At 42.4% G+C, this 15,390-nt stretch overlaps 1 pseudogene; it reads left to right on the top strand.

The window, feature by feature from the left end:
* Positions 1-9,862: 9,862 nt before the first annotated feature.
* On the top strand, positions 9,863-10,850 carry LOC125414989 (developmental pluripotency-associated protein 4 pseudogene; annotated as a pseudogene).
* Positions 10,851-15,390: the final 4,540 nt, after the last annotated feature.

The following is a 15,390-nucleotide window of genomic DNA, read 5'->3' as shown; positions in this document are numbered from 1 at the left end:
ATGCTTGCTGCCCCCCTACTATAGGGTGGGTTCAGAAACTTTGCCACAGAACCTTACAAAAATATATCTCTGGCTATGATCTCAGCTAGCTGATAAGTTTTGTGCCACATGGAGATTTTTATTTTTTCCTGGATTCTGTTTCTAGAACAAAGTTTGCTTCTGGTTTATTAGACTTTGGTGGTCTGTCCCCATTTTTGCATGGCCCCGCAAGGACCCAACACCCACAAAGATTGTCTTTAAGTGTCTTTTTCATTCTAGTCATTCACCTCCCCAGACAAAATTGCCACTCAGTAATTCTGCAGTTTAGGGTCCCAGGAGCATTTACTCCAAGCAGGACAATTTTGGCCACACTGGTTTCATATGCCCTCTCCAGACATCGGATGGTGGCTGACTAGCAAACTCAGTTCTTTCCCATGTTAACAGGAGTCCTTAGCTTAACAGGAAAATGTGGCTTATATATAACACCTTCTACCTGATGAGGTAAAGCCACAAATAGTATACTTTTTAAAATTGTTTATTAAACTATTTTTCTCGGGGGCTGGAGAGATGGGCTCAGTGGTTAAGAGCATTGCCTGCTCTTCCAAAAAGGTCCCGAGTTCAATTCCCGACAACCACATGGTGGCTCACAACTATCTGTAATGTCGTCTGGTTCCCTCTTCTGGCCTGGCCTGCAGACATACACAGACAGATTATATACTTAAGAAAAACTTAAACTTTCTCTTCTTACCTCCCCCCCCCAATGATCCCCACACTTGTAATTTACTCAGATCTTGTCTATTTACTCAGATCTTGTCTATCTTCTCTTAGGGTCCTCTTTATTGTCTAAGGTTCTCCAGGGCTGTGAATTGTAGGCTGGTTTTTCTTTCTGTCTAAAAGCCACTTATGAGACTAAATATTAATCTTTCTGAGTCTGGGTTACCCCCAAAGTTTTCTAGATCCTATTTGCCTGCAAATTTCAATGTCATTTTTCCCTGCGGTGTAGTACTTCATTATGTAAACATGCCACTTTTATCCATTCTTTCAGTCTAGGGGCATTTAGGTTGTTTCCAGGTTCTGGCTATTACAAGTAATGCTGTTAACATAGTTGAGCACATGTCCGTGTGGTACGATTTAGCATCCCAAAAGAAAAAAGTGGATGGCCCAGGTGGTCTAATGTTTTAGGATGCCTCTGTTGCAGTTTCTTCTGAATTCTACCATCCAGAGCAGTTTAAGACTGCTGGCTGAGATGATCCAGCCTCACAGAATACTATAATCAGTACTGGACCATAATCCTAAATTTTCTTTGGCATTTTCCCCATAAGAATATCAGCCTCCCCAATCAGGAGGAAGCCTAGAAAACTATGCCCCAGAAAGATTATGGGTGTTTGTCTTTGTTTAGTGTGTTGGTTTACAAGTTGTTTTGGACAATAATCAGGAACAAAGCTAAACAAAGGAGATTAGAGTCAGTTCTTGTTTTGGAAAACGAGTGAAATGCTGTGAGAAATGCTCTGCCTCACTGTAAAGATTTGTTACTCTTATTATTTGTTACTCTTAATAAAACGCTGATTGACCAGTAAGTAGCCAGGGAGAAAGTATAGGCAGGGCAACCAGACTAAGAATTCTGAAAAGAGCAAAAGCAAGATGAGAATGCTTCACGAATAAGGTACCAAAGCCACGTGGCTAAACATAGAAAATCATGCGTTAAAGTCATAGGAGCTTGTTAAGTCTGAGCTAATAGGCCAAACTGTTTATAATTAACAAGTAGTAAACCCCTTTTTCGTTTAGGTTCCTACCCAAACAGCATGGGACACATGGGTGGCATGGCAGAGATCAGGAAACAGAATAGGGAGAAGACGTGTATGACTGAAGATGTCACAAGGACAGGGTACAGTGTCAGTCTGCCACCATCAGCAACGGACTGCATTTAGCTGTGGCAACTGATGCCTTTGTTCTTTCAAGAACCATCTTCCAGGAAAAGCGGGACATTTCACACAAACTGTCCTCACCTTTGAGGCTTGGTGACTACTTAGCCACCTTGAATGAGGTTTGTAGCAGAGATAACAGCTTGTTCAAAGCAGTGGGAGTCGGGAAGTGGCAACAGAAATGCAGTCTGAACAAATGCCTTTTACCATTGACTGCACAGACTGAAGGGACAATTATGGAACTATGTAGAACTAAAGCTCTTTAGTGCATTTAAACGGAGCTGTTGCATAGAAGAGATAACCACACTCCAAAGATCACTAGCCAGAGTTCTCTTTAATCCCCCCCCCCCCACACACACACACCTTTCCCTGAGGCAGAATGTTTTCTGGTTCAACTATTCACATGACAGAATTGCACATAAGTCCCCATAGACTGATAGAAGGAAAACCCAGAGGAAACCCCCTAAGCTCTCCCCACTTCATGTGAGGCTGTCTTCCAGACATACCCATTTATTATACGAGTTGAAATTCTCTAACTTATACAAAAAAAAACATTAGTTAGAAATGTAGGTATAGTATTAAATGAGAGGGATTGCATATGCATAAAATTCCATCCATCAACATAATTTCATAAACATAAGTGGACTGCATTTCTAATGAACATATTTCCAGGCACCTAATTGTCATCTGGCCATAAAAATCTCCAAATCAATATTGTCCCGTTTATTATAAGTCAGGTAATTGAGTGTCTACAGGGTAAAAATCAGTATCTCCAAAGCCTTGGAACTTTGCAAGGTTGGAATTCATTATCAGATTGGTGGCTGCATCACAAAAAAAGGGGTTACTTAAGATTATAGGATAACATGGCTGGAAAGCGCTCTAAAGAGAAACATGGGCAATGGGATATACTGAGATGTGTTCAAGGCCTAATTACTCACACTAGCCAATATTCTCGAGTGCATTAATCTGATTATCCCCACTTTAAATATTCCAAGTATCATTACTACTATGCCATGTCATGGAAAATTATAGACAAAAGATACATTGTCACAGCCTTATGTTTGCATGTCCTGAAACACCTAGCCTAGCATCCTTCATGAAGTAGCAGCACTTTACATTGAGAGCAGTTGAGTTTTGAAGTTGGCATCACCTACTTCTGGTAAGAGATTTTAACACTTATTTGTAATAAGGAAACACGAGCCACCTTAGTAGCATCCCCATGCTGCAGGTCTGCATTAAGATTCTGGGAAAGAGAGGCCTGCACCTTTCATTCTGCATATAAATTGAAACTCTGGGTAGCAAGAGGACCAAGGTCATTTCACTAGATGGACAGATGTGATGAAGGAAAGGCCACCTGCATGACCTGGAACAGAACATCTCTCCCAAGTCTTAAAGGAGGTTTGCTTATGAGAACAGCTCAACAGCATCCATTCTTCATGGGTAGAGAAACAGATCTTCATTTTTGACCAGCACTAATTCAGTTGTTTATATTATGGGAAAAATATCGCCTGGCTCTAATTTCATGCTTGTCATTTGCAACTGTGGTGTCTTGAATGACAAATGTCCTCCTCCATAGGCTCATGTTTTGAACATTTGGTCCCTCAGTTGATAATGTTTGGGGGAGAGGTTATGCCAACATTTATAAAGTAGTTCTTTCAAGTATCTCGCAGAGGGTGGGGTTTGCGGGATCATAGCCTTGCCCCACTTCCTACTCTTTCCTGCTTGTATGTGGATAAAAAGTGACTGGCCAACTTTCTGCTCCTGCTGCCGTGCCATGCCTTACCCCCCCCCCCCGATAATAGGCTCTAGCCTCTAGAGTCATAAGCTATACTCGAAGTTGCTTTTCGTCATGGTAACTAAGGCTCTGGCCATGTCATCTTCCTCCAGAAGGATGCCGAGAAGCAGCTACTACCCAAAGCAGAAAGGGGCACTGGCCGAATGCCCGCCCTTCTCTTGGTGGAGTTCAACTTGGTGAAGCAGTGAGTCCCTTGAGTTACTCATAGCAGCATGATTGACCCGAAGGTAACTGCCCTCTTGGGACTTCTCCCAGGCTCAACTTATAGGCAGTTATACCACCAAGGCATCTACCTACAACATGAGATGATTCCCAAAGTCTGCATCACTGTAAGCTATCCAAAGGATGTTTCAGACAAGCTCTCCTGAAGAGTACCCCCCACCACCACCAAGTTTACATACTGCTTATATAACCTTGGAATGGAAGGTCTCAAAAATCCCATCTGCTTGGATCCCAGGAGAAACTCACATCTTCCAAAAGGGAATGTTCCTGACAGAGACGGCTCCTGCAGGAAATTCCAGCTGACACGAAGGCAGTACAGCCTTGGAGCAGGTTCAAGCCCAACCTGGCAGAAATGACTTACACCCCAACTCTGAAACCTTATTTCATATGGCAGACATCTTCCTATCCAATTCATGATTAGCACAAAATATTGTATTAAAACCTTGCACAGTGTTCAGCACAGGAGAAGCCAACTTAAACAACAGTCTTCATTACACGTCATCTGAAATACTCACCCAAATATGTCAAGTATTGATTAGTGAGGCCCAAAGTCACAGTCTTAATCAAGGGTTTTGGTTCTTAAGTTTTCACTTCTTACTCTGGGGATCTAATTTGGAGTTTTAGATTGGGGTGTCACCATTGATCTCAGGTTGTGTTTAGATGGCCAGTGTTTTTTATACTATCATTAATACTTAACAGCAATGCTAACACTTCTCTCTATAGCTAACAGGACTGGGGCAAGGTACTTGGTCAAGTTTATGAACCACTTCCATGGCTGAGGTGGATTTTAATTAAGTCTTATTCTCAGTCTGTACACGTGCAACCAGTCCAAATTTCCCCCTTGGAACGAAGATGTTTTCTTAATTAAAATTGATCTTCAGGAGATTTCTTGCTTGCATTTGACTAAATTGTCAGACAAGTGAAGCCATTTTTTGTTCTGAGGCAGTAAGCTACAGAAAAGGGCACCAGGCTTAAAGGTATCTGAAACCAGCCAGGTGCTTTTATGCAAAAGCTTCATGCAAGATGCATGAGTAGCCCGATTCTCTACTTCCTTATGTATGAAATGGGAACTTAAGTATCTTACAGTTGTTGGGTCTTGCTTTAGAATGTAATCTTCTCTACTCAACTCATTCTTTTTGAAATGAGGTTCATATTTTGTGCCATTGTGTTGGAAGTATGTAACGTTATTTGATCTTTATAGGAGGCTATAGTTGAGATTTGTGATGAGAATGCCCTCCCCCATAGGGCTTGGAGATTTGGGTAACTTTAGTATATACAGGGGCAGGCTTTGAGGGTTCAAAGACTTCCTAACACTCCCAGTAAGCTCTCTGCTTCCCTGTTTGCAGGTTAAGATGTACATTTTCAGTTGCTCTACTTTGCCCTGCTTGCTTCACACCACAGTGGATCGAGTCTCCACATTTCAGGAAAGCCTGTTAAGGGCTGCCGCTTGAGGCGCAGTCAAGAAGCTGGTGTATAGTTTTGACTTGAGCCTCTCATACCCCCCCTCCCTTTCATAATACCTCTAAGATGTTCCCAACTGTTCCCTTAGTTGATCTATGTTCATATGAGAGACCCCTTTGCCCTACAAATGCACTCTTTCACACTTCCCACCACAGAAAAGCATATCTGAGCCAATCATGTATTTTGCTGCAGGAACACGTTGAGACAGGTACCCCAGAACAGGTGAGAGGCACATGCTAGACGACAATTCCTAAGCTTCATGAAGAGTCAGGATTCAGTCACACGGGATCTAGTGTATTCACATAGTCCATTAAAATGAAATTACTTGTGGTCTCTAGGATGACAGTAGATTTTGGCCATTTGTCTAGGAAGGAACCACAGCTTCTTATGGGATCAGATTTTCATTCCTGGAACTGATGCTTTAACCTTTGATCGATGTTACCTGCTTGGGTCCCTATAACCTCACTTAAGCCTCGCTCCCACCCCCAAAAGTCAATGGAGAATTTTTGTTGGCTAGATTTTGGTCAACTTGACAGATAAAGATTACCTCCTTCCCAAATATGTATAAACTGAAGAATTGTCTTTGTTAAGATTGATCTGCAGGCCATGGCCTTGGGGCATTTTCTTAATTGTTATGGGAAGACTCAACCTATTGCGGATGGTTGCTAGGCTGTATAAGGAAGTATCCTAGGTTGTGCAAGAAAGCAGGCCAAACAAGCCAGTCAACTGCACTCCTTGCATGGTCTCTGCTTTATCTAGGTTCTTGGCCTTGACTTCCCTCAGTGACAGAATATGACAAGGAAATAAGCCAAATAAACCCTTCCCTCTCCTTCAGTTGCCTTTTGGCCATGGTGTTTTTAAGCACAGCAGCCTAAAAGCAACTGGGATATGCCTTTACAGTTAGCTACGGGGCCTCCAGCTGCTCTTCCCCGCTAGGGACCTTTTCTTGCCCTTTGGATTTGAGCTTCTGAGAGCTGTGTCAAAGTATTTACCAACCCTGCTTCCTGAGCACATATTGCCCTGGCCTTGGATTGAGGATCAGGCGATGAGGTCTTCACCTGTTGGCCCATCTGACTGTTAGCTATAAAAATCTCCGTGCTGCTGTTCAAAAACGGGCTTCTTTTAGCAGCAACTAGGGGTGTCTGCGTGTTTAATCCTGACTTCCTTCAACTCTGTTTCCGTTCCAGGCCAGCAGGACCAGCACACTAAGGTGAAGTCAAACATCTTTGCAGCAATTAATCCATATTTCAATTCTAAAGACAGTGAGGTAAAATGCCAACAGTGATATTTCAGCCTCTACGCAGGGAGAGTTTAGGTGACCCAAAGAAAGTTAAAAACAACCTAAGCTAATAGAATTCCTCCCAAGAATGCTTGCCTATTGCCAAGACATGGATCTTGATTTGACAGTGTTACCTTAGGAAAAAGTGGCTATTTGGTTCTAAACAGTGGCATTTCATCCGATCACTCGTATTCTCTGAAGGGAATATAAAGAGCCAGTGAAGATTCTGCAGCATTTTGATTTGATTAGCTAACTTTGAACATGGAAGCTGGGAGATGGTCTGGACACCAAGAAACCCCAACCTAGAGAATGAAGTTTAACATTCAGGCAGGTGGAACAGAGACAAGAGGGCCATGGCTGTCGAGGAATTACTCACCAACAGCTAGTTTTGAAGTTTTGACCACATCTGTGTTTCTGTATGTGCTCTTAAAGGCTCTATTTTTTACCAGTTCCAAATCTAATAGACCACCTCTCCATGTGGGGGTCACTGTTCATGCCTATCACTTATCAACTCAGTCTCCACATTCTGAAGAAGCCCCTACTTCAAGTGGCATAGCATACCCCTAACTGGCTAGGTAGTATTTATAATGGTAGGTCTGATAGGTTATTAGTATCTCCAATACACAAGGCTCTCCTATGTCATTTAGGAGGAATCAGTAACCCAATGCAAGATTAAATAACTATGGAAAACCAGAGAGACAAAGCAAAGTGGTACAGTGGCTGAGGAAAGGAGGGAGAATTCTTAAGAGCGGGAAAGTTTTCACTTTGTAAGACGGAATTGTCGGGGAAGATGATGTTAGTGCATTTAATGTCACTGAAATCTTATAACAATAGAACTAGTAAAAAAAAATGAAACATTTCAAAACAAATGAAAGTGGATAGGAGGGTAGGGTGTAAACATTGTATTTTCTGCTCTATAAAAATGCAACAGTCTACCCCATTCCTAATGATCCCTCATATTTGAGAACAAGCTTACTCATTAAAATCAATTTGTCTCAAGTCTGTGAGATTAAAAGAACTATATTAAGATTTCTTTCTCCAGGCCAACATGCCACATTTTGCTCAATAACTGGTGGTTTGAGTAATAAGTATCCCCCATAATGTCCAGCACTTGCATGCTTGGCCTCCTGGTCTTGTTGGAGGCAATATGTCACTGGAGGCAAGTTTCAGAGTTTAAAGACTGTCACCAATTCTAGTTTGATCTCTACTACATATTTGTGAGCTTCAAGATACGAGTCTTCAGGTTCTCCGACTGTTATGTCTGCTGACATACTTCCACACTATGATGGCAGAATCTTAAACTCAAACTGTAAAACCAAACAAACCCATCTATACGTTGCCTCGGACATAGCTTTGTTACAGCAACAGAAAATACATTAACTAGAAGTGCCAAGCTACTGTGACATAATACTGAGTTCCTGGTGCCTATGTCTTAGTGGGTTACTGGTCAAACTTGTGTTAAGTCTGCCTTTCTTTAGGTAAAGGAGAAGCAGGTAGGGGATCCAGCACTAGTGACCTTGTCTAGTGATTAATCAGTAAGTGATTAATCTTTTCTAAATTTTCTAAAGAGGCCCAGCTCTTTCTAGAGCTCAGTGGGCAGTGGGGGCTTCTGCAAAGCCATCTCCCATCAATCCAGAGGCTATTTATGGTATCCAAATTCTAGGGTGGAAGAGGATAGGACACAGGCAGAACCCGAAATCTGTGTCGCCTTCGAAGCCTTCATGAGTCATGGAGTATTTATGTTTTCTACATAAACCATGCAGAAATGCAAGATCAAAGATTCTACGCTTTCTCTGCCTATGCCCATTGACTGCATATATGTTGGAATCTCAAGCTAACTCTACATTGGTTTGCTGGGAGCCTTCCTGAAAAAGGGCTCTGCGAGAATTGAGGTTTCTGGATTTATAGTGAGCATCCAGCAGCTCTCTTGAATCATTGAATATAAGTTGAGGTGACAGACAAGACCTAGAAAACATGACATCACTCCATTATACACAATACTAAAAGTGTGGTTTTGTCTTCTGAACAAATAGAGTATAGGACAATATACAAAGACTAAGTACCCCAGCTGACTCCATTCAGACCCCTTTGACAGTAGAAGTTTATTACATCTTCCAGTGTCCTAATGAGTTCACCTGCTGATGGCAACTGGGCTCCAGAGCTTCAGGGTCCCAATACCTGTTTCCCCAAAGCCTCCTTTATCAACAGTGATCCAGCAATGCTCCTAAGAACAGTATAGTTGGATTCATTTACTAGGAAATCTACTTCAAAATCTATTTGATTTTGCCTAGAGTATTCCATGAAGTATGGAAGCTGAGCCTGGGACCTGCACTCCCAAGCAATAGGGAAGAAGTTCTTCACTAAAGTTCAGTGAGACCCATTTCCAGTATTCCACATGGCCATGCATTTATAGACAAGACTACTCAATGTTTTGAACTTGGAAGGTCAATGTCCTGTGTCTTATTTAATAGTGTGACACGGATAATAGGTATCAAATCTTCACACATAGAATTTAGACAAGGGAGGCCTTGTTACTACTCAAAGCCCTCAAAGGCCTCACAAAGGCAATCCCTGGAGATATAAAACAGAGTCCCCAGAGTCCAGAACAGAGGACTCACTGGTGTCCACTCCTAAGCCAAATAAACAATTGGACTAGGCAGTGTTGGAGCCTGAGGAGAGAAGTCTTCCACTGGAGACTCCCACAGATATCTTGTCTGGCACAAACAAGCAGGCAGAAATAGACACACCCCCCTCACTGAGTCCTATCTTTCCTCCCTTGTCTCTTGCCAGGGTCCTTCCATTGTCTAGGTTATTTTTGAAAATACAAAAACCTCATCTGTATTTATAAAACCTTGAAATTCACTGATGTATGGGAGAAGGCAAGGAATGGGTTGGAAAAATCAGGGTAGTTGTACTAGTACAGGAAATAGTGTTACAAGATCAAGTTTAGGTGTTTAACACTTTAAAGACATTTAAAAGCAAGTGGAGCGATTTTGAGGCTGTTGATAGGCAGAGACAAGACATCTATTTTAAATCTGAATTTCAAATATGTACAAATGAGGCAGCTCCCCCATTCTATACAAAGTCATTACTCCATTCTTGTCCTTGGGCTGGTAAGAGCCTTCCCTTACTCTGCTTAAGACATTAGTCTAGATTTTTGGAAGCTGGAAGAATTTTCTTTCAACGATTTCATCTAATTCGAAGATGGAGGATGCTGGAAACAAGGAGTTGAGGAGCCTAAGAGCCAAGAAGTGGAATGCTTGATTGTCTAGTCAACCGAGCACATCCTTTGCAAATCCCCCTGCAAAGAAGAAAAGACCAAAGGCAGCATAAGAGGACGATTGTAAATCAAACGAGAAAGCAGGAGGTGCTGAGACTCCAAAACCCACTCCTAGAAAAATACCAGTTCCTCCTCTACCGGATTATCTGCCCCCAGAGAACCCGATTCACCGAGATGTTTTGCGGGAATGGTGCAAGAAGCTGGCCAGAAATTAGAGACTTAAGAACGACTCCTTGCAAGTTCTTTCCCCGAACAAATGCAGGATTTAGAGAACATTCCCGACACACGAAAAGAGGGGACAAGAGCCTTGTCCTCAGGTGATAGTTTCGCTTGAAGTGGTCCCTGTACCTGAGGAGCAGATGCCCGCCTTTACCGAAACTCCTGTCCTCTATGACGAAGTCATCATGACCGTTGTGACCACAACTGCCTCTGAAGCAGTGTTGGCATCTTGGTCCAGAATTGCAGCCAATGCTAACAAGAATGAGACACCGCAGTCCATTCCAACACCCAAAAAACCCATGGGAAACTGGTGTGTGGTCCACGGGAGAAGCCTTCCTACAGACTCAAGGGGCTGGGTTCGGCTGCAGTTCCACGCTGGACAAGCCTGGGTACCTGAGGAGGGGAAAGTGATTGCCCCTCTTTTCCTGCTGCCAGCCTGCACCTTTCCGCCCCCACACCTGGAGGACAGCACGCTGTGCCTCGCGTGTGTTTCACAAGAACAGGGTCCTAAATAAGAGCCTCCAAGGATAAAGGGAATCTCAGGTTTGGGTTAGCTGCTGTCATTACCTACTCCTTAGAGTGAGATACAGAACTGCAGCCAATACTGAGACTTATGGAAATTCACATCTGTGCCCTTGAAGGTGCCCGGATCAGCCAGAAACCATGAGGGCCTTTGTTCGCTAGTTGCTGCTGTAGAACTAGCAGCTTGGAAAAAGCCATGAAGTCACCAAAATGCAGCAGGTCCACACCCTCTTCGGTTGTGAGGACTGCATACTCTTAAGTGACTATGCCTTTTACTATTGTGTGAAAATAAGGTTTTGCTTGGGTGGGAATATGGCATCTCCAGATATAGTACTTGCTTGTACTGCCACTGCCACAACGGGGTCATAGGCAGTTCCGTGGTCCCCTGTAAAGATTTAGCTCATGACTGTAGCCTCTGCATGCCCCCCTTTCCTGGGTTGTAGTATGTTGTCAGTGTGTAGTGCTTGGGTTTGGTTTCTATTGTTGCAATATTAAACCAAATCTGGTTTTTGGCAAAAAAAAAAAAAAAGACATTAGTCTGTTCTTCCCACTTGCACAAGGCAAGCTAAAATACTTGAAGTCACAGGTGCAGAAAGCATTAAGTTGGGTCAATATTGGCCAAGTTGAATATACATGGTCATACAGTTTATGGTCAGCAAACCTATGCCATATATGTCTAATAAACATATGCTAAAATGATCTAAACCAGGAAATTTTAATTCCTATGATGGACGTTACAGTGGATATGGGAGAATATGGGAGAAAGAGAACAAAGCAATAAACTTCAAAAATAAAGTGAACTAGTGAATTTACTGCAAGCAAATCAAGTGGCCTGAGACATGCATAAGTGATCTAAAGATGCAAAAAAGGTCAGTTAGCCAAAATGCTTCAAAATTTGAGCACAAACCAGTATGCAGATTCAAACCCCAGAAGCACAGGAAGCCAGTGAGGTATGGCTTAAACACATACAGAAACAGCAATTTGCCAAAAGATTGTACCCATGAGAAACACTGATACCTTCTAGTTATTCATAAAGTATCTGCTTTGAGTCAGTTCGATGTTCCATGGCAGATACTTTGATCTTTTCTGATTATAAAGTGGAAACAATGTTGGTAGCAGAACCATCTGAGCACTTCTTAATTAGCCTCCCAAAGAAGCAAAGAATAGTACCCTGCCTTCAGCAGGGAAGTCCACAGCTCTTTATCTGACATTTTTTCAAAAGAAATTGTAACTATAAAGTTGGTGACCCATCTTATTGATTTAAAGTCATTACAATGGGGTCCCTTTTTGATAGCCCTTGCCTGGATAGATGGCCCATCCCTAACCATAGCTGAGCTTACTGGAAATCTATTCCTTGAGGCAAGGGTCTTTTACAGACACCCACACTTCCCTGATCTAAGAATTCTTTTTACCTAACCAATTAGGCCATAAGCTGTTCCTAATATCAAATGAAATATCTTCCATATTCTTCCATATTAGATTCCATAATCTAATTCTTAGGATTAACCCCACTTAATTACCAGGTAGTGTCATCATACTAACATTCTTACTGACTTTTATACCATGGGAAGCCCCTTCCAAATGACCAGGCATTTAGACTATAGCTCATTTTGAGGGAAGGTTTTATAACATTTAATACTTGTTAGATCCTTGTGTCTTGTGTCATGTCTTTGGTTCCCTTTGTATGATCTTTAGTCAGGTGACAAGACATTGACTATTATAGCAAAGGACTGAGTAAAATACATGGTTCTTCTCACAAGGAAGCACTGGACTGTAGACGTTAAGTCACAAAACAACCCCACACCATTAATTGGAATTAATAAAAGGGTTATTTAAGGGGAAAACCTACAGATTATCCTAGACAACAAGCCCTCTGCATGATCAGGAACAAAGTCTAATACCTGGAAGTGGAGCTGAAAGCAAAAGAGCAGGGCTACCGCTACTTTTTAAAGCAAAAGAGACCATGCCCAAGTGGGCTGGTATCTTAAAAGCTATTGGCTGATGGAGTGGAAGGAGCTCCCGCAGCACTGGGCTATATCCTATTACCCTCAAATCATCCCATGAGCCTCAGGGAAATATGACCCAAGATCCACAGTGGTGAGCAAGGGGCAAACAAATCTACCCATGAGCTTTTGACTATGTCCTCACATAAGGTAGGCATGGGGAGCTAGGCCTTGGAAAAGCCAGCAGTTAAGTTGCCTTAACTAAATTGGTGGTGTTGCAGAGCTAGGCAGCTCAGAAATGGAGACAATGTTGACCCAAAGGGATATAACACTACAGAGAAGCCCAGAGACTTTTTGATGACTGGCTACTTCTGATTTTGATTTGAAGGATCAGACAGCAATACTCAGAATTGATAAAATTGACAGGTGGTGACAGATATGAGTCCCAGAAGATGGATCTCCCCAAACTGTTTCAATATAGAAGTGATCAAGCACCTGGATTAGAGAGGAAAACTGAACACAGTCCTGAGGAACACCATGCTCAGAGGAAGCAGATCAGCTTTTGTGAACACAGTGTCTCTACTACAGTACACAATAGTACTCAAGACTATGCATCTCTACTTTCTCCAAGAGGACAAGATGTATTTAGGTTTGTATAAGTTAACCATGTTTCCCATAAGCTCTGAGAAAGGAATTCAGAAAAGCAAGGAGATGGTACACTACTGACCATAGCATATCAGGAATGTGACCACACCTCATTCTAGACAGCTCTAGAGCTTACTGGACCAGTTATCCCTTGAGAATCTTCTCTAATTCTTCTGTTATGTATGATCCACAGGAGTCAAAGAGGCCTCCATTCGTGGCTGCCTCAAAGCAGACCCAGCAGTTAAGTTGTCTTAAAATTAGTGGCACTGTTATGTATGCAGAGCTAGGCAGCTTAGAAATGGAGACAAAATTAAGTTGGGAGGGCCCTTGTTCATCCCTCTGATGACTCCTCAGATCCAAGCTGGGTGTAGCTTGACATGGGTACTCACATAAGCCAAGACCATCTGTCAGAATCCCCTAGTAACAGAAGCCAAGTTAAAGCTTGGTCCAGGGACCGACTCAAACTTATGTAAGACAGTCTAAGCTTCCAAGAAAGTCTTAGACAAAAGATGGCTAGAGAGAAAAGTCACAGTATGTATGCTACTGAGATAGGAACTTAGTCTTCTATAATTGCCCTGAAGCTTTGTTTTGAGGAATGGGATCTTGTTCTACTCAAATATACAATCCTGTTAGCTAGTAGAGAGCAAGGTCATACCATTGTCGGGGCCTGGTTCTAGCCAGGACCATAAATTTCTCTAGACCAGACCCCAACATAAACTCTCGACCAGCGTGGAGGAGACGGAAATAAAGACACACCTCACACGGTTTAATTGGGAAGGAGATTCTCAGTGGTCCCTCCTCATGAGGTTCTGAGTTCATATCCTAGAGAGGAATTCCTTTCGCTTATTTTTCAAACAGCTTTTATACCAACACAAACTGAGCGGGAAATATATCAACGTTCTGTCTCCTAGGTAGGCCCATATTTCTATATGGTATGGCAGTCAGGCTCTGAAGTCATAGGCCCCACCTGCGGTCGTCACCTAGCCCTGCAGACAGGCTGTCACTGCCCTAACAAAAGGTCAGGCTGTTATTGCCTTATAGAGATGCTGATTCAAGCCTACGTGACAGAAAACATACACAGAAGACAGGTAGATGCGGACATGACAAAATGCCATTCACCCAATTACCTAACAAGACAGAATGTTGGTGTATTTCCCACTCAGTTTATGTGTTGGTATAAAAGCTGTTTGGAGAATAAATGAAATTCTTCATCTTCAGGATGTGAACTCAGGACTTCATGAGGAACCACTGAGAATCTCCCTCCCAATTAAGCCAGGTGAATTGTGTCTTTATTTCCTTCTCTTCCATGCCAGTCAAGAGAGTTTATGTTGGGGTCTGGTCTAGAGAAATAACTTATGGTCTGGGCTAGAACCAGGCCTCAACATACCATGAACACTAAACAAGGGTATTAGGAGAAACAAGTTAGGCATGGAACTGGGAGGATTCAAGTGAAGGTAGTATATACAATAAAGTCTAGCCCAATAGGTCTTGACTGTAATCTCACTTCATAGCTGAGGATATGGAATAGTTTTACTTTGGGATGAGACAGGGTATTTCCCATTGAGTAATATTCTAGTTTGCTTTGCTGTTGCTGAAAGACATTGATCAAATGAACTTCAGGGAGAAAAAGTCTCCCCTCCCATTTACAATTCAAGTCAGAGCCCATCAATAAAGAGCACACAAACTTTGGAGCCTATTGTACGTTGGTCAAGCACTCCTGAACTCCTGCCCGGAGTGGTTGATAGAACCAGTGTTACTCCACTGGAGAAAAGCAATTTTCTAGCAGGCATAAATGGTTCAGTAAACCTTTACCTAGTGGTTAGTTTTCCATTCATTAATATGGTAGTTTTTTTGTATTAAAGTTGGACAGGTCAAGTCAGAAAGAACACAGGAATATGCACAAGAATCATACTTTTGCACACATGGGAATCCCATGTGTTACTCCACTGGAGAAAAGCATTGAATAGGTCAAGTCAGAAAGAACACAAGAATAATGCACAAGAATCAGACTTCTGCACACGCAGGAATCCCATGTGTTACTCCACTGGAGAAAAGCGATCCTCTAAGCAGGCATAAATGGTTCAGTAAACCTTTACCTAGTAGTTAATTTTCCATTAATATGG

This window comes from Myodes glareolus, chromosome 19 (assembly GCF_982192425.1).
Source record: "Myodes glareolus chromosome 19, mMyoGla1.1, whole genome shotgun sequence".
NCBI classification, from domain to species: Eukaryota; Metazoa; Chordata; class Mammalia; order Rodentia; family Cricetidae; genus Myodes; species Myodes glareolus.
This window is presented reverse-complemented; position numbering and strand designations above follow the sequence as displayed.